This window comes from Meleagris gallopavo, chromosome 9 (assembly GCF_905368555.1).
Source record: "Meleagris gallopavo chromosome 9, MGAL_WU_HG_1.1, whole genome shotgun sequence".
NCBI classification, from domain to species: domain Eukaryota; kingdom Metazoa; phylum Chordata; class Aves; order Galliformes; family Phasianidae; genus Meleagris; species Meleagris gallopavo.
Window position 1 is genome coordinate 17,325,337 of NC_139412.1, and position 19,378 is coordinate 17,344,714.

Sequence of the window (19,378 nt, forward strand, 5' to 3'; positions counted from 1 at the left end):
TCACTGAGGTTTGAGGTGGACTGGCTTCTGCCTGCACACTTATAGCAAGAATCAAGGATGGACTGTTCATTTTTCTGTAGGTTTGGGGCTTTTTTTTTTTTTTTTTGCAGGCTTGGGTTTTTTTTTTTTGTTTGTTTGTTTGTTTGTTTGTTTGTTTTTGTTTGTTTGGTTTGGTTTGGTTTGGTTATTTGGGGGGGCTGCTTTTCTGGATTGGCAGATTGGCTGTTGAACACCTGTCTTTCCTACATCAAGTCATTTTGAGAGTGGGCTTCTAATGTCAAGGCTGGGACAAGGCAAGCTTTCCTTGGCCAACTTGAAGCAGTGGTCTGTGTGCTCAGCATTCCCTGTTCACAAAGGCTACAGACCTGAAGGGCCGCACAAGAAATTAAAAAGAAGAGGCAAAAACATTTGCATTCCCAGTGCTGGAAATGTGGATATCCACAGGACAGACTTCAAATCTATCCTGAGTCTAACAGGCAGATCTGAGGCATCAGAGATAGCACTGACCTGTCAGCCTTGGATGGGTCATTTTCCTCTCTGTATAGGGTTTCCATTGCTCACAACTACAAAGGGATTGAATGGCTCTGTATCAGGACCCTTCCTCTTTTGGAGCAATATAAACAATTGAAGTTTTTCATTGATCTAACAGACAAAAACCTAGACAGAGTGCTAGAAACAAGCAAAATTCATTGGATGGGGCTCACTGCCTGCTCATGATGGTTGACGTGAGAGCGACCTGTAAGACTGAAAAGAATTGCCTTAGAGAGCACTATGGAATGATGTGCACTGTAAGGGAAGGACATCAATCTTTGCTGAAGTCTGACACTTGTACAAACAAAGCTGGACAAACTTTGTTTATTTTATTACAAAACTGGCATTGTTTATGCTTCCCAGAGAGAGTGGGAAGGTGTCTCTTGATGATGTCTAGTGAGAAGAGAACTTCCTCACAGTTTCTAAATATCCCTTCAGAATGGTAACACGGGGCAGTGTTGCTTGTGTGTCCTCATAAAATACAGTCTGGGCAGTGCTGCAAGGGAACTAAGCCTTTGTGAATATCAACTCACTTCTGCAACGATTGCATGGCAGTAGCTGTGTGCTATGAAGAATGCACGCTCTTTTATGCTACCCTGTGTGCTAGAGCACTAAACTTCATTCTGGGCGGCTGCAGAGCCTGAGCTGTATTTTTAGAGTAGCTCGGAAGGTAAAACTCGAGACTTTCAGCCAAGCATATGACTGTGATTTGTGTACAGTTCACAAATGGGAGAAATTAGAGCTGTATCCTTTGATTGAACAAAAAGACAAGAGAAATCTTCAGGCAGAATTCTGTGCTCAGATCTACCCACGCTGCATACATTGATGTTAAAGAAAGCCATCTCTGTGCAGCTCGTAGAGAGAATGCAGCATGAGAACAGATGCCCAAAGACATATCTTAGAAGAATATATTTAGCCTCTAAGTATCTCACTGAGGAGTGATTGTGCAAAATATGGTTTTCGTGCCAGCATTATTTTTGTAAATAATGAGGAAAATCTCATTCTTCTCACTACTATAGATAATCTGGTTAAAGTCAGAAGGAAGGAATAGCTTTGGGTATGCACTGGTACGAAGAAGTACCATGAGAATTAATATACTCAGGTTCTTGGTCCTTCATTTCAGAGTGCAGGGGAGGTACGTGGAGCAGCTGGCAGCGTCCAGTCCTCTCTGGGGAGAGGGATGGGCAGAGCCAATGGGTCCAGAACTTGCTCAGTCAGTTTATCAGGTGGAAATCTGCCAATTTACATGAAAAGTGATACATAAAACTTCCCAGGGTTGATTGTGTTGTTTAATGGAACTACGCAAGCACGTGAAACATTAAATACAATAGAGAGAGTCCAGGAGATTTTAAAGAAGCCATCCCAAGGAGAGAGGAGAGGCTTGAGGCTCCCACTGGCTGTGCTATGGATGCACTGAGCACAGCACATAGCCTTTGGTGCTGCCAGGATGTTGGTGGAACACCTTTCAGAGAGCCCCATCCATCACACTGCTGTTACCACCACACCAGAAAGACTTTTGTTCTCACTCATTATCCTCACAGCCAGGAATTGGCCATTTCGGTATCTAGGAGGTACCTCCACAATGCAGCTCTAACACTGAACACAATACTTGCATCTTCAAAAGTATTCAGGATTCAACCCGTCATTAACATTCATGCAGTAATAACTGCTGAGCTATTCTTGTGTTGGGAAGTACTCATCAACACCAGCAAAGCATTGTGAAGATGGGAGTTACCATTCCCAAGACTTATCACTGGCCTCAATCAAAATACTTTGTAATTTGCTGGGAATACAAACTTGTAGCTGTTGTCCAAAATTACTAGAGATTACGTGATCTCCCCTAGATGCAGGACAGAAAAAGACTTTCAGAGTGAATTTTGGCGAAATATAGTGGGGCATTTTCTCTGACGCTTCACAATGATATCATTATTTTGCTAATATAACAAACTATTATTAATAATATTGTTGCTATCATATGCCAAGTGCGTAAGAATTCAAATCAGGTTAAGTTCTGTTAAAAGGAAAAAAAAAGGAAAAAAAGCTCCACAACATTGAAGCTTCCATTATTAATGCAATTACAAAATTGAGCTAAATGACTGCATTTCATTCAAACAGCCCAGACTTTGCAATTAATGAATAATTACGTTCATTTATTTTATTGCTTTTGAGGTAGAAACTTAGTTAATTTTATTCATTTTGAAGTTCAACCCGGTATCCTCAATTCATAGCTGCCGCCCTCTGATGTAAGTGCAATTTAATATCTCTATTTCACACAAATCTAAGGCTCAAAAAATAATGGCAGTGCCATTGCCCTCTGTCTTTCTAGTTCTTTTCATTTTATATAACCCAGCAGCACAAGCAGGCTTTTCTTCTATTGGTAAGGACTCCAGATGTGGCACAGCCATACCTATGACTAACACACTCGACAATACCATTCACAGAATATGTCGGTCAGGAGGGCAAGCAAGCACACAGCACTAGCCTACATCACCTCTGGACGTCAGCATCTGTGGAGTACAGCCCTCTGCTTGCGACAAAGGCACAAAAGAGGGAGATGCACCCTCCATAGCCACCGTTATACAGTGAACAAGAGAAAGCCACCTTGGCGTTCCAGCCTTGGAAGAGTGCAGTCTCTGAATAAGAAAAGTCAAGATGGTAGAATAGTTTGGATCTTGATCTCTACTCATCAGAGTCAGCCTCACAGCAGCAGTGAGCGTTCCTTACTTTGTACCTCACCTCAATCACATGCTTTGCTACATCCCACGCCAGTGTGGTAATGCTTCTTATTTTTTCTTATTTTCTTATTAAAAGTATTTTCATCATCATCAGTAAGTGCAGTTGTAGATAAAGACTCAGAAGAAAAGTGATACTGGTTCCCTGTGGCAATGACTTAAGTTGTGTGCAGTGCCCTGCATGGAGCCTGGACTCCCCTCCTTGGTCCATAACAGCACAAATTCACCAGTGAGGAGGCAGTGCTCTGGTAAAGCTGAGTTTTGGCATTGGTACATGAGGAACATCACTAAACATCTTAGCAACTCAGCCAGACTGGGGGAACATCCCTTCCTCTGGTAACAGATGAATATTTGAGGCTTGGCCTGATAAAATGGGCTGGCTTGATGTGGCTGGCTGTTTCAACAAATACACTATTTTGCAATTATATTTTATCACTCATTAAACACACTGCTTAAAGGATGATCCCTTCAGTCACTGTCTCAGGAGATGCTCTTCTAGGCAGCTCAGGAACCTCTGCTGCTGAATTTCCTTGCTTCAAACCAGGAGCCCAGCTCCACTGTAGACTTTGGAAATCCAGAGCATCTGGACAGCGAGAGGAGTGGAGCCACGTTTTCTCTTCCTTTGCCAGGTCTCTGGAGATCTCCATCTCCACATGCCTGTGAAGTCAAGGGAAGACAATGGCACTTGGCAGGGAAGTCCTGTGCTTGCCCTGCTCTGGCACCCATTGCACTTGGGCAGTGTCCCCACCAGCAGCACCGCTCCCTAAGCAAGTCTCCAAACCCAGCATGCTGCAGCTCACACCTACAGCTGTCAGCGGCATGCTTTGCAGCAGCTCTGCTCTCACTGGCTGCTCAGGGCTGCAGCAGGAGATGTGCAGTGTGCAGAGCCTGAGTGGGGGCATCGTGGGGCTTGCAGCATTTCCTCACCTATGCCCAAAGTCAAAGAACTTGTGTTTGGGCAGATCTGTATCTGGACAAAAAGATCACAGTGAAACATCAGGGTGGGGAACTGTGCACAAATCATCACATGAGGCATAAGCAAGTGACTGCCAGCTTCACATATTATAACGTATTACTTGCTGACAGGCAGAACTTCCTTTCCAGAGCCAATCTGTCTCCAGGACAAACTCCTCCTCTGTGAAGATTCTGCAAACTCTTTCTTCCCTCCTTGGGAAAGAGAAGGAAAGCACGCATCAGGAAGGCAACAACGGTACACATGGTTAAAGCACTCTGGCTTGCTTCCCATACAGTGAAAGACACAAGTTCCCACAGTAAGTTCACAAAGCTCTGCTATAATAATGAAGAACACAAATCAGAGGAGCCTTTTCCTCGCGACACCACTGCAAATTGCTTCCTGTCTATCACGTGGTTCTGTTAAAACTAGTTTTGCTTTGGATACAGCCGCTAGCAGGATGACAGCCTATACTTCTCTCCTTAATTTTCCTGGCGTGTTCAGTTGGCCAGAGTTCAATGAAAATTAATACTGGATTAATTCATGCCTGAAATTATGAAGGATGAGAAAACTGGAAGAAGAGCATTCAAAATAAGGACAACAACTAGATTCACGAGATCTTTTCTATTTCTGCTGTCCAAAATTTCTTTTGAAGCTTCCAAAACTTTTCTGACTTATCCAGATTGGAATTTGGAGTTAGGATGCCTTCATGAATGCATTGGGAAATAATACTTAATAACGGGCAAAACCGAATCAGTGAATCCTGCCAGCTCCTTTGGGATGCAGGTTGGCCAGAAGAGCAGCATTGTGCAGTGTGCTGGCAGAGCAGCTCATGGCCCACTGCAACACCAAGGGCAGCATCAAGGGAGGTGGCCACTCCTGCAACTTGGAGTGTCCAGTCCAAACCAAATTACAAAGCTCCCTCAGCTCTGGGCAGCACCCGTGCATGATGGTTTCTGCACAGCTCAGAGAATATTGCAGGGTGGGGACAAGATGGGCCCAGCAACCACAGTGCAAGTGGCCTTGCACCAGAGGTGGTGCCAGTCAAACTCGAGGGATGGCATCACCCCCTCTGTTCACATGTGCAAGTGACAGTGCCACAAGTGGCCCGCACCGGCTTAAAACGCTACTGCTCCCTTCTCACCTTCCCTCTGTCTGCATTGTTGGTTTTCACATGAAAGGATATAAACCTCCCCAAAGGGTGAGGGACCACCTACACCACTCACACATAACAACAAAGTTGGTTCTGGCACCAGCAGGCTGAGCGATCCAGTGCCCTGCACCGCTGCACAACTTCCAGTCCAGTGTGGATTTCCAGCCAAAATTGAGTAACATCTTGAATGGCCTTAGTGAGATAGGAGCCTGGCTCTCACCTTCTGTAAATCACAAGGGGCTGCATTCATCAGAGGGAAGGAACTTACATGCTTCTGAGGAAGAATCTGAGTGGTTTTGGAAATGCCACACATTATTCTCTTTTCCAAGTGCACTGAGATGCAGCCAGAGAAAGTACTACGGAAAACTGGCCGTGTTGAGTAACTGTCTAGCCAAGAGTGACTCCATAGAGTTTTTCAGATATGCCCTGTTCACACCTATCAGCAACTAATTGCAACATGACTGTAAGATCACCAGGACCACACTGACATGTAAGGAAGTGATTAAGAACACAGAGCTTCCTAAGAAGCAAGAGCTGTCCCACTTTTCACAATGATGCTGGAGAACAGATATCTCCGCAGAGCTCTAATGGGCTACAGGGTGAGCTATCAATAAGCACTCTTTAATTAAGCTCTTTGAGAAAGTCAGGTTCCCACTGGGCTTGTTGTGAGAGCAGCAAAGCTCTTGATTTATAGCAATTCAGTGCCCAAGCTTTCTAATACTGATGTAGGACACCAAATCAACGAAACCTCTCCTGTATAATTAAAGGCAGGATGTGCTCGTGGTTATCACAGTTCTGAGTGGGAATGCTGGTGAGTGTATTCCTGGGTTTATTCCTGGAATTTATATAGTCCATGTTATATAATAGATTGCACTGATGACATAAAAGTGAAGTTAATTAGAAGTGGGGAAGAAGTAGTGATGGGAAGATTAATCAGGATCTTCTGAGCTCAGATCATGCCACAAACTTACTGCGAAGTGGAGAGGCCTCTTCCCTTCCTCTGTTAGATTAAGTGGGAAAAGTAATTAAGTTTATGGCTTGATTTTCATAAACGCTATGCAAATTTAAACTCTTTGCTGGGGCTCTGTATCTTTGAAAATCAGGCCAAACAGCATTATATTTCTTCACAGCATTTATAAAAGCTAATAGTGTTCCTATATTCTAAATCCACCTTGGTTAGCTCCCCAGGACTCTGCACCTTATTGCAGTACATACGATGTCTGGATTAAGCCCTGCCTGAACTTCAGCTCAAGCACACTGTGTTACACCAGTGGCACGAGAGCGCTGATCACTATGTGCTACCTGCACAAGTTGGTGCCAGAGCTGGTGCTGCCAGCGGCTGGGAGCATACTTCAGCCAACAGCCATTGGCACTTTGGAAAGTCAGTCTGGGCTTGCAGCTATTCTGCACAGGAGGATCTGACCCAGTCCTTCAGTGACCACATGATCTGTGCAAATTTAATTGATTTGGGAATTCTCCCAAGTTCACTTCCTACACACTGGCCCTCATTATCCGTTTATCTGCTGAGCAGAACTCCTTGCTAATAACTACGCCTTGTTGAGAATATTGGCTTCTTCCAGGCTGCAGTCGAGCCTCCCCTAGACTTCTTCTCCACAAAGCCAATCAGGTAGTCCTGCAGTCCTTCACCAACATATGCATTTTCCACTTCCTCACGCTCTCTAAGTCTTCTGCAGCATTTCCCTTCTTCAGTTAAGGGAAGTCTTGCATCAGTATTGTCATGAGTGCCAAATAACAGAAATAATATAACTTAATATCCTTGATTGTATTCCTTCCAACTACAGCATTGTGGCTATTTAACAGTGACTGTTAAAATCTTCATCATTGTCATGGCTTTCAATCCTGTGGGTATATCTATCCAGCTTTGGCTTTCAAAGAACGGCTCTATTAATCCATGCTGAAACAAGAGCAACGTATTTGCCATGAGTAGCCACCACCTTTGCATTGCTTTATGGGGCTAAATGGATAAAGGAAGAAAATAACCACAAAATTTGACTTGCCATTACTCTCATATTTTCATCAGAAAACTATGTCAGTATTTCAAAGAGAGAAAAGAAAAAAAGGGAAAAGACAGGAAAAAGAGGAGAGGAAAGGAGAGGAGAAGAAAGGAGAGGAGAGGAGAGGAGAGGAGAGGAGAGGAGAGGAGAGGAGAGGAGAGGAGAGGAGAGGAGAGGAGAGGAGAGGAGAGGAGAGGAGAGGAGAGGAGAGGAGAGGAGAGGAGAGGAGAGGAGAGGAGAGGAGAGGAGAGGAGAGGTTTCCCACAATAGGTAGGTCATTCTTTTACTCAAGACTGAATTTCAGTCTATGTGTGTATCACATGAACAGGATTTGGTTCAAGAAAAGAGTCTGAAGGGAAATTTTTTCAAACTGTGATGTGCAAAAACACTTGACCCATCAAGAAAAAAGGCATGAAAGACACAATAGAAAAACCAGAGGTATAAAGGATGAATAAAGACATCCTTTGGGATAAGGCAGTGGAATGTATGTAGGTGGAAAAGCACACAGGAGAGATATGGAAAGTATTGAAAGAGAAATTATTGTATGCCCAATGGTTATGTGTGCCATTGAGCTATAAATACTTCAGGATTGGAGACAAGGGTAAAATTTATACAAGGAAGTGGAAAAAAATCATCTTATGTAAGGAAAAGCCCTCCAAAAGCAAAGGAAAATAGAAAAAGTTGAGGTTAATGAAGTGAAGAGAGCATGTCCAGAGACACACACTGCTCTTCTATGCGTCGTTCTCTAAGTGCCCGTGTTTATGAAGACCTTACCATTACCAGTCATGCCACCAGCTATGAAGGTGCATTTCAGGAGCTGGCTGTACTTGACCCTGCCTGACAGCCTGACAGAGGCTTAGTATGGCCCCTCACAGCCACCCTCTGCAAACCTGCTGGCCATCTGGCATTTCTCCTGGAGGGTGGCCTCCTGTTGCTTCTCATGCTGTCCTACAGTTGAACATCCACCAGGCTCTGACTGCTTTTCTGTTTTGTGTTTGTCCAGCACCAAAAGGGCCAAGTTCCTGAATGTGCTCTGAGACCAAACAAAGCTACAAATCACAACATGAGAGCCAAGACTAGCTGCTTATATTTCCAGTGCTGATGTGCATTCACTTCTGTTGGCCCGGAAGCATACCTGTCTGTTGGCACTTACAAGCAAGAGCTTCACATCTGCAGGTGATGGATGTGAGTATGCAAGCAAACTGTTGCATGTCACTACCATGACACATTTGCAAACCACCTACAAGACCTGTGCCCATAGGCATGAACCGCTTCCAGCAAGGATAATTAGTTCTCCATTGCCTTAAGGAATGTAGGTTTCGTGGGGCAGGACTCACCTCACCTCACTTCAGTTAAAAATCACAGTGCTCATTCCTATTATCAAATCTAGAAAGAGTGGACGAAAAGAAGCTCCTTCAAAGGGCCCATCTCTGACACACAGATGAAGGTGATGAGGTGTTCAGAGTTGGGTTGCACAAGTTTTTGAGCAATCTGATCATGCCAAAGATGCACCTGTGGCAGCAGGATTGGACTTCAAAGCATCTCTCCCCCAACCCAAACCATTCTATGTTCTCTCACCGTGACCTGCGGCCAAACAGCTTGTCGGGCAAAGTGTGGGTGGCTGCCAAAGAACTTCAGTCCCGTTGTAGGCAAATCTGTTTCCCGTAACAGAAATGGTTATGTTACAGTATTTTGAAGAGGAGGGTTGAGAGCTAAGAAGGAAAACTTTAAAGAAGAGGGTGAAACCTTTAAAACTCCCTTTGATCTGTCACAAGTAGCTGTACACTGAAGCTCTGCTGAAAGTTCATCCTAAAGGGAGACAGTTCCATTGCTGTCGTCGTTTCACAGTGGATGAGTGTTGGCTTTCTTTTTAACCACACAGTGAGATCAGCCCCTGGCAGAAGGGGCATGAACCACACGTGCAGCTGTACCCCGAGCCTGGCTGCCCGGGTCTCTCCCTTGCCCTACTTGTTTTGCCATAATTATTACATAAGCAGCATTTGCCTGGCTCCTACTTTCTCATTTCCTTTGCTTGTTTTCGTTTGATTTTTAGGACAGTCTTTTACTCGAGTTACACTGACCTCTTTTGAGAAGAGGGTAACACATTTTCTTGCTAAATCCTCTTATCTGTGATAACCTGGCACATTTACTGCCCAAGTCAACAGTTGGACTTGGGAATTATTTTAATTAGAAAAGCGACCACTCTAATTGATAGTGAAACCCAAAAGCCTCATGTAACAGAGAATCAGAAATCTAGACCATCCTCAAGTAAGAGAGATACCTACAGCAACAATCATACTGGTTTTTTCCTTTCCACTCAGCAGTGGAAAATATGTGAACATACTGCATCCCAACTCCCCCAAATACAGTCACCTGCGAGTTCTGCTTTAGCTGTGGCGGAACAAAACATAGCAGCACAGCCGGTGCTCAGGCCTGCCAAGCATCACCCCCTCCATTAAGCAACGTGGGTATCGGTCAGCATATCCCAAAGTGCTCCTTTCCCTCCTGCCACTGTGGTTTCACCCGGCGGCTGCGGGAGACATCAGCAGTGTGGTGGCTTATCTGCCTTCCTTGGGAGCTTGCAAAACACGAGCAGAGGGTTTCCTTCTGAGGTGTGCAGATTCATTACACGTGGCAGCTGGTATAATGGTGCAGACAGCCAAGCTCCTTGCTAGCCAGCTGGCACAGCGAAGGAAAGATTTTTCTCTTTAAGCCATGACAGAGCCCATTGCATTCAGGATATGAGAAAACTTGTCACGTGGAGAGCCGGGGAGAAAAGCAGAGCAGAAGACATGTGTTGGGGTCAAACCAGGAGGTAACAAAATCCACAAGGTCCCTCTCAGCCCACACGTCCCACCCTCAGCCTGCTGCAAGGGCAGCGCAGAGGCACAGTGCAGGCAGGGAACATGAGTAGTGCTCTGTGTGCATCTCAGATGTGCTAGAGGATGCTAGAGGACTACCATAAAATCTTTGCAGGAGCTATGGGGCTCCTACAGGTAGGATCTGGTCCCAGCATTAAGCCAGGCAGGCTCCAGGGCCTTGGCCAAGGCTGGAGTCAGACCCAGGCATTGCTTCTGGCAGCCTTGTGCTGGGCAGTTGCCAGCAGTGGGCACCATGCCTGTTGTACACAGCTCTGCACCATGGTGCTTCTCTTGTCAAACCGAACAGAAGATTAATCAAATGTTACAAATTACTATTCAAAAGATATTCAGTGTCATAAATATCCAGACTGCCAGGGCACACGCAGCAGCATGTCCACAACCCTCTTCCTCTTTGTGAGAGGAACAGAAACTGCTTCTCAAACAGATCAGAACGAGACCTTTGTTTTGTTTTCTTACAAAGAGAAATCAACTGGCGCAGCAGACATTTGAAAAAAACCCTGCTTAATTATAATCTTTCTGGAGCAACCAGGATGGCTTCAGATTATTTTACATAACTGTGTTAAATCCCCCTGAGAATTATTTGCCTCCTACACGCCAGGGTGCCTGAGCTTAAAAGATGGCCAGTTATTTAACAGGCTTGTGAGTGGCTTAGAAGTGTACCAGCTCTTGCTGCAAAGGAGCAATTGCTGGCGGGTTCACTTTGTTATCTTCACAGCCCCTCCATGATGGGTAGGAGGTTGTGCTTTGGTGTTGTGCTTTATTTTGAGATGTGTATTGATTTGTCCTGCTGTGTATGCAAATTGCAGATTGAATTTAAGAAATGCATTTATGGCCAAGGATTGAATCTCATTTCAAGCAGCATTCCCAGTGGTAACCTTGCAAAACTTTAGTAGTCAGCTTGCAAAAAGATAGCGCTTTTTGCTTCTGTAATTTGGAAAAAGAAAGAACATCTTACTTTTTCACATTGCCTTCCTAGAAAAGGAGAAGCGATCTGATGAATGAACAAGCAGTACTTCTGTGATGACTAAGAAATGCATCTGAATGCATCAGAAATGGAAAGGAAAAGGTGGCGAGATACGGAGCCAGTGGTGCTGTCACCATTCCTTCTTGAGTTGCATTTCTTTCTTGTGATTGTCAATGTTTAAGGTATATTTTGAACAGCAAATTCTCAATGTTTACCTAACATAAATCAGGAAGATAAATAAAGAGAGAGGGCAGCATGGCTGCTTCCATGAAGATGGGAGAAGTACGAAGCCAGAAGCAGTATCCCTTTCTCATCAGTTGGTGAGAAAAAAGCAACTCAAATATTCTCTGAAGGCATTAATGGGGGTTGAAGCCATACCTGAGCATCCCTCTGCCACCAGCACTACTCCTGGGCCTGCACCTAGCACTGCTGCCGAAGTCTTTTCTGTCATTATGTGAACATGAACCCCACAGAAGCAGCACCACGCTGACAGCAGCCCCAGACTGCCTTTGGAGGGGCACTCAAGCAGCCTGCCCTGCTCCCAGTTCTCCCTGAAGAACACAGGATTAAAAGCGTTGACCCATGTTCCTCCCCAGCCAGAGGGCTGTGAGGGCTGCAGTTATTGCTGCAGGGTGGGAAGGAGCACAGCCCTCAGGCACCAGCCCTCAGGCTGGGGAAGACAGAAGCCCACCAGTTGACGGGCACAGCCAGCAGTCAGCAGTCCTGAGGGCAGGCTTAATGACAGGGTAAGATGAACCTCAATGCAAAGCCGACTGTATAGGAAACTGAAGGGTCACATCTGCTGCAGGGAATCCCTTGGCACTGCAGCACTGCAGAGCAGCACCGTGATTCCGTTCACACTTGGGTGAAGCTGTTCAAGAGGATGTGCCAAAACATGAATCTCTGAGCTCAAAAGGGAAAGGGTACAAGCAGAGTTCAAGCTGACAGAGATCATGTCACATCAGTGAGATGAGCTCCAGGACGAAAGGAAGAGGGCACTGAGCTGGAGCAGTCCTACAGTGGTGGCTCAGAGGAGCAGCCGGTGGCTGAAATGAGGCCAGTTTCTCCTGAAAGCATTTTGCAGAGCTGGAGGTGCACGGGCCTGCAGAGATATGGCGAGAGGAGCAGATCTAAGGCAAGACCATCACCTCCACATATGTTGGTGGTGGTGGCTGAAGCCTAAATACATCTGCCCCTCAGCATCCTCGCTTCACTCCTGCACCAGGCCCCCGGCCGTGTGGTGGCTCTGCCCCATACGGGTGACAGCAGGTCACTGGCCACCCTGCTTCTGCCCAAGGCCCTGCACCTTTTGTGTCCCACCACCCCCTACAGCTGTGCCCAGCTCCAGGCAGCTCTGGGAGCCAGGCAGGAAAGAGGAACTCCCATCCCACCTCTCTTTCTCTGTATATGTAAATATTTTCTTCTGAAATAACATTAGCAGACTCATCTAGAAACAAGACAGTCAGCTTTCCGAGAACACTTGAGAGAGACATAGATTTCATCAAACATGAGGGTGTAAATCTGGGCTTTGTGACTTCAGAGGAACCATTTAGAATTTGTCCTGCATAACGAAGATGGCCGTTTTTGAGTAGAAATGGAAAATACGATTGCTATGAAATCCTTGCAATCCCACCGGAGAGGGCTCTGTATTTCAGAGCTGGGATAAGTGCTGTCACCATCTGCTGTCAGTACAAAAGCTGCACCACTACCTGGTATTGCTGTGCAGAACTGTCAGCGAGGTATGAACCTTATCTTAATTGCTGCAAAGAAAGTTAAGTGTTGAGTTGATAAGCTTATCTTATTCACCTTCTGGGTTTGCCACTTATTCAGTTCAGGGGAATAAACATACATTATTTACACTGGTAAGTACACTATGTCCTTTCTTCCCCTTAAATAAGCCCCAGCAGGGAGCACTGCAATTGAAGTGCCAAAAAGGAAACCTGGGAAAAAGTCAAAACACACAATTTAAAGCCCGAGCACATTAAAAATCTACATTGTCTGCATGACAGGTCTGTGTTTCATAAATCAGGTCTCTAAGCAGTTTTTTAAAACATAATGGATCCATCCCAACCACCGCTTACGAACAGGAGTGGGTGTCAGAACAGAGCAATGCGCAGAGCGGGGCAACCCCAGCCCTCCTCCCCATGCAGGGACATGGCACTGCCAGAGCCTGCTGCCACCAAGAACAGGGGGAGAGAACAGGGGCCAGGAAATATCACGGTGTGGAGACATTTCTACTGTGTTCTGTAGATTCTCACAAGATGTTTCAGCAGGGCTTGGAATACCAGGTCCAGCTGTGACAGTGCAGAGCAGCATGGTGCCAAGTGCAGGTGCCCAGCCTGTGAGCATCACTGTGACCCGGGCCTGTGGGCTCTCTGTTCTCACTTGGGCAATATGGAGAAGGGATAATTCCAAGCACAGAGTCTGTATGCCAATCTGTGTATCACCTACCTGCAACCCCAAATTGTCTGGATAAGTCTGAAACACAGACCCCATAGCTGGCACTGGAGTAGATCTTTTCTGGCGCAGAGGTTGTTGTAATAAGTACCAAGGAAAAAGAGTTCCAAGAAACATCCTACAGTAATCCCTGGAGGGACCAAGCCATCCTCCCTTTCCAATCGCTGGGATCATTTTTGCAGCATGAAGGAGTGCTTGCCTTTCTGCAGCACAACCAAAGGAAAATGGAGCTGAAATTCTCCTGAGCACGGGGTGATTAGGAGAGGAGTAGGCTAAGCAAGTGCGATTCCCATGGAAAATAAAAGGTACTTAAGGTTTATGTAAGTTAAACACTGCTGCTGTTCAGTGAACTGTAGAAATGAAAGAGTAAAGAAAACCAACAACAAAAAAACAACACATGAAAAAAGCTGCACCGAGCCATCTGTGCCTCTTGTCTGTTAGCGTGGGGCAGAGCCTTAACAAAGAAAGACCAGAGTGTGGAAATGGAAAGAAGTGTGTTACAGAAACATGCAAATCAGCAGCAGGACTGCAGAGCCACAGGCAGGCCGGCTCGTGCCGTTGGTGTCTCCGCAGCTCAGGGCTGAGTGCTGGCATCAGCTGAAGCTCCTCACCTGCGGGCAGGAGGGCAGAGCGGGGCTGCAGCAGTGCTGCGGGGCTGCGGGAGGGCGTCGGGGAGAGCAGGGAGAGGTAAAGGGAACCAAGGGAACTGGGACCCCCGGCCAGGTGCGTGCCACCACCCAACTCCCCCAAACCTTCTGCTCACATTTCTCACTGGAAAGAAACGCAGGGATGTGCAAAGAGCCCCACTGCTTTTCTTCTTCGCACAGCTCTGACCTCAAAATTCCCCGAGGGTTTCATCATCGACCAGGATCTGCATTTTCCAGGAGAATGTTTCTTAAAAAGCATCTGAAAGCTGACTCCGGTTAATCGCTTTGCAACTTAAGGACCACTTCTTTCCCTGCTTTATTCTCACTGCTATTTATTCCATCTCCTTGCCGTTTCCTACACATCCACATTTTCTGATTCTTTCCCATTCCCCTCTCTGCAGTCACTCCTCGGTAACAGGGTGAGCAGCAGGGGTGACCCACTCGATGTTTCTGTGCTTTCGTGCTCCGTGAGAAGAGCAGAGGAAGCAGCTCTGATCCCAGAGCACAGAAATGCCCCTGTCTGGAAGAAGGGAATTTTCCTAAATGCTGAGGCAAACCCAGAACGTCGGAGCTGTTATTAGTGGGTTGGGATAGCCTGGAGAAAGCTCACAGCATGTGCTATATAAATGTGCCTAAGTGCTCTGGAGCCACAGATCCCTATTTTTAGTGGGCTGTGGGCAGCTCAGTAAGCCCTGCCTGCGGAAAACCCCAACCCACAGAGGACAGAATGAAATAATTTCCGATGCAACCGAAGCAGAGGCTTTCAGTAGCAGGGAACACCATGAGCACAGCGGAACTCCTGATGGACAGCCAGCCAGCAGGGACAGCTCCGTCACCACGGCAGGCAGAAGAGAGTGGCACATGAAGGACACCACCCAGCGCCTTGGTGGTGCAGAAGAGCAGCTCTCTGTAGCCATAATAAGCTACAGGCACAGAGGTAGCCTGCTGCGGGCTCCTGGACGTCGCTGCCAGCCTGGTGCCTAACAGCATGATTGTTCCCTGTCACGACAAAGAAGTCTGCTCTGGAGTTCATTTGCCTTCATCGCTTTCCGTTCATAAAGATAATTTAGGGTTGAAAATAGATACATACATAAGTAAGTGTATGCACAGTTAAGAGAATGTGGCTGATGCTCCAGCTTGCATATATCAGTGTAATCTAGCAGAAGAACAGGTGTGAATGTGATCTGACCCATCTCACATCCCTCTTCACCTTTAAAAGGAGTTGAACATTTTATGAAGGGCATCTAAGTAGACTTTTGCTGTCCTTTTGCTGTCCTTCTGTGCACAGAACAGGTGCTTGTCTTCATAGCATCTCTGCCTGGCTCAGACTATAGGAAACAAGTGCAGCAGTCAGAAAGCTCTCTGTGGACAGTAGGGTGGAGAACCCAGGAGAGAAGTTCAGCTCCTCATCTCATTCAAAGTGGAGATTCTCAATATGTCTCACTTGGTACTTCCCAAATTTGAAATACTCGGAGAAGATTTTACCCTGCAGATCTGTTCACTGCATCCTATCGTGAACTTTGCAGACTCCCTCCTGCCCCACGGACCAGCTGTGTCCTTTCCAGAAGAAGGAAAAGAAGCTGTGCCCCCCGCCCCAGCACTGCCCCTGCAGCTGAGAGCTGCACAGGCAGCAACTGCTCGGAGCTCAGCATCACCTCTCCCTGCTCTTTGTCTGCCTCTCCAACCAGGGGTGTTTCTCAGGAGCCCGGAGGAGCAGGAAACACGCTCAGGAGCTGCTCGGGGTAGTGATGGAGGCTGGCACTGTAGTGCCCTGCTCTGTGCTCGGTGCCTGGCTCTGGGCTGAAGGAAGGCAACTGTGAGCAGCTGTGAGGCCTTTCACACTCACAGCATGTTTTCGGATGGAAAAAAATATCCACAGCTATGAATGGATGGGAAAGATATATATAATATAAAGCCTCATCATAATGAATGGAATACAAACACGTCTGTCTGAGTGCAATTGCAGCCTAAGTAAAGATTTTCTTCATCCTCTCCCATTTTTCAAATAATTACTGAAAACAAACATTTTGGGTATTTCTCATGTGTGAGGAAGAGAAGAAACGTCTCATTCTTTACAGGCTTTTGTTTTATTATTCCAACATAGCTGCTGAATGAGGACGCTAGGAGAGCTCACAACTGTGTGTTTAGCCCCAAAACAAACTCGGTGCGCACAGAGCCAACGCTGGCTGCTCTCCAGAGGACTTTGACGTACTTCAGCTCTGCTTTGCACAGCCATCCACAGGGGAAGAGAATACCGCAGCCCCGCGCCGGGCCGGTGCCGGCTGTGTGCTGTGCTAATGAAGGCATGTGGCAGGGACAGGGGGGCAGGAGACACTCTCTCCTCCCCCCCAAAAAAAGGAAAATAAAAGCAATAAACCTGAAACCCCAAAAGCTACACAGTGGCTCTGGAGCTGGGACTCATTTTGCACAGGCCTTGTGCAGGCATCAGGTGTTAAGATGTTCTAATTGCTGATGGCCCGCTCTGATTGCTGATGGATGCACTGAATATCGGCACGTGACGTGGAGATAAAGGACTCTGCATCCTATTATCAGTCCCTGAGCAACTGGTACATCTTATTTAGTGTAACTAGATTCGTGGGTCAGAATTCCACGCACACAGAGAACACACCTTTCCTTTGACTGGAAACAGAATATTATGAGGGCATTCCTTCGCCATAACAGTGGTTTGCCAGTTCCTCAGCAGAGCCTTTATGTCATGCTTTGATATTTTTACTTTCAGGCCACAGCTGCTGCAGCGACAGTGCCAGGCTGGAGAGCTATTTGTGCAGCAGGGCTGCAGAAAAGAGACAGATTCCTGCTCTTCTATGTCATTCTAACCCAGAAAGTGTCTAGGTGGAGGTGCTCGGTGAGCACAGCCAGCGCTGGTTTGCAGGCAGGAACAGGGGCTGAGTGCAGCGCTGGGCTCTGGGTAAGGTCCCCCAGGACTGTGGTGCAGGATGGGGCAGGGTGTGATGGGCAGCCTGCTGGGACGTGCTGTGATGCTGCTGTCACACTGCTCCCCACACAACACGCTGCTCTCTCTGCCCTGCTATGTCTGCTCTGGCAGCAGAGAGCTCTCAGCGACTGAAGCAAAGATTCTGGGAGGTGCAGCCTTTCCTCAAATACTGTTGTTTTTTTTCTTTCCCCTTTTAAAATTCTTTTAGATGAGTTTTCAGAAGCACTGAGCGCTTAATGAATCACTTGGCTGAATGGCCCACATAGTTTCCTCTTAAGTCAGCTCTGGCATCGAGCCACCGTGCATACCCTGTGGCTTTGCTTCGAGTAACATTTTTATTAGTGAGGTATTTGCAGCCAGGCCATCCAGCCCCGATGAACCCCACTGCTAGCACTCAACAAGGGGGGGGAGGGCTCAGGCTTTATTAGTCAGGGCACAAAGGCACCCACCAGAGAGAAGCTTGCCTCCTGGACAGAAGGAACCTCCCTCAGATGTCACGTTGCATCCGGGGTAGCCCACCTACATCCCACTGCTGTCTGTGCTGGATGGGGCCACTGGAGTCCCCCAGCACCCAGAGGAAGCTGGGCTTGCCCGCAATTAGCTCTACTTTTCCTTTCCAAAGAGGATGCCACATAAAGAGTGCATGCTGCAAACCGATAATCTGATGCAGGTACAGAAGGACAAGTTCAATCAAACATCTCAGTGTTCTAGAGCACTGCCTGCGTTCATTTTAGACTCATTTTAGCATGGCAGGTCACAGCAGTATAAACATAGTGGGGGGAAAAAAAAAAGGCCGAGCTGGCAAACAGTCAGAACTTGCTGTTCCTGACCCAGTAACCTACTTTTTGAGTACCACGTAACATGAAAGCCACCCCTAGCTCAGACCACGACGTCACCTCTTACTTAACTTGGAGGTAAATAGTGGGTCTGGCTGGGAAGAGTTAGATGACGTGGTCATCGTGTACTCCATTCTGGGCACAAAAAACATTTTAGGCTAAACAGGAATATGTGAAAGGCAGTTTCTAGACTTGAGTCATCCAAAGCCACTGCAGCACGGTTTGGAACTGGGTGTCCAGGCTGACAGCCACACTGACATGCAGAAACAAACAGAAAAGCTGTCTGCAGCATCGACCATGCCACCATCGGTATAAAGAAGTGATCCAAGGGAGCACAGCGTGAAGGAGACCTGTTCTTCCTCCATGACTCTGCTTAAGGTATAATCACTCCCGCTCTCTCATCCTGACCTGCTGTGATAGCTCAGAGATGATGCAGATCGGTCACTGAAAGTGGAGAAGACTTCAGGACCTCTGTGAAGAGCAAAAACAGCTCACCAGCCATTGCCCTGCTCCTCTGTTTTCCCTTCAGCAGAACAAGAGCAGCAGTCAGCAGCCCTCAGGACGGCACCTGCCTTCCTCTCCCCTTCGCAGACCCACCTGCAGCCCCAGAAACATGTTGTGTTCTTGGGACCACGCAGAGCATGGCAGACGGCATAATGGGAAAGCCAGCTGGAAGCCCAGAAAAACAGAATGGTTATCCCAAGACCTCAGCAGGCATCAGGGCGTCTCAGCCCATCTACAGCATTTCAGGACAGCACAGAGCTCACTGAGGACACGGTTTAGCAAAACTCTTGGGATCTTCAAGGTGTTTTGTTTGACTAAAGCCATTTACATCAGAATGTAAATGGAGTTGGACTAGGCTTGAATAAAGTTTCCAGAGAATTTTCTATTAGGAATAAAGGAAGCAGTGAGACAGAAAATATGTATACTCATTCAGTGGTGTTTGAATTGTGCCTCCCTCCACGAGCATCCTTAGAAATCAGTGTTTTATGCTAAATAATAATCAGCAAAAGATAAACAGAAAGGCTGGATATATGCATAGTATTGGAAAGGACTCATGTTTTACTGAACAGACTATCAGGGAAAACAAACAAGAGTGTTAAGACAGAGCGAGAGAAATTACAGAGGGGCTCTTTAGGGAAATGATGGGAACTGGTTCTTCATGGAGGAAGCCCATGTGTACTCACAGTTACTGCCGATGTGTCTCTCAGCTGAAACACACACAGAATAGAAAGAGGTGGAGAATGAAGGAC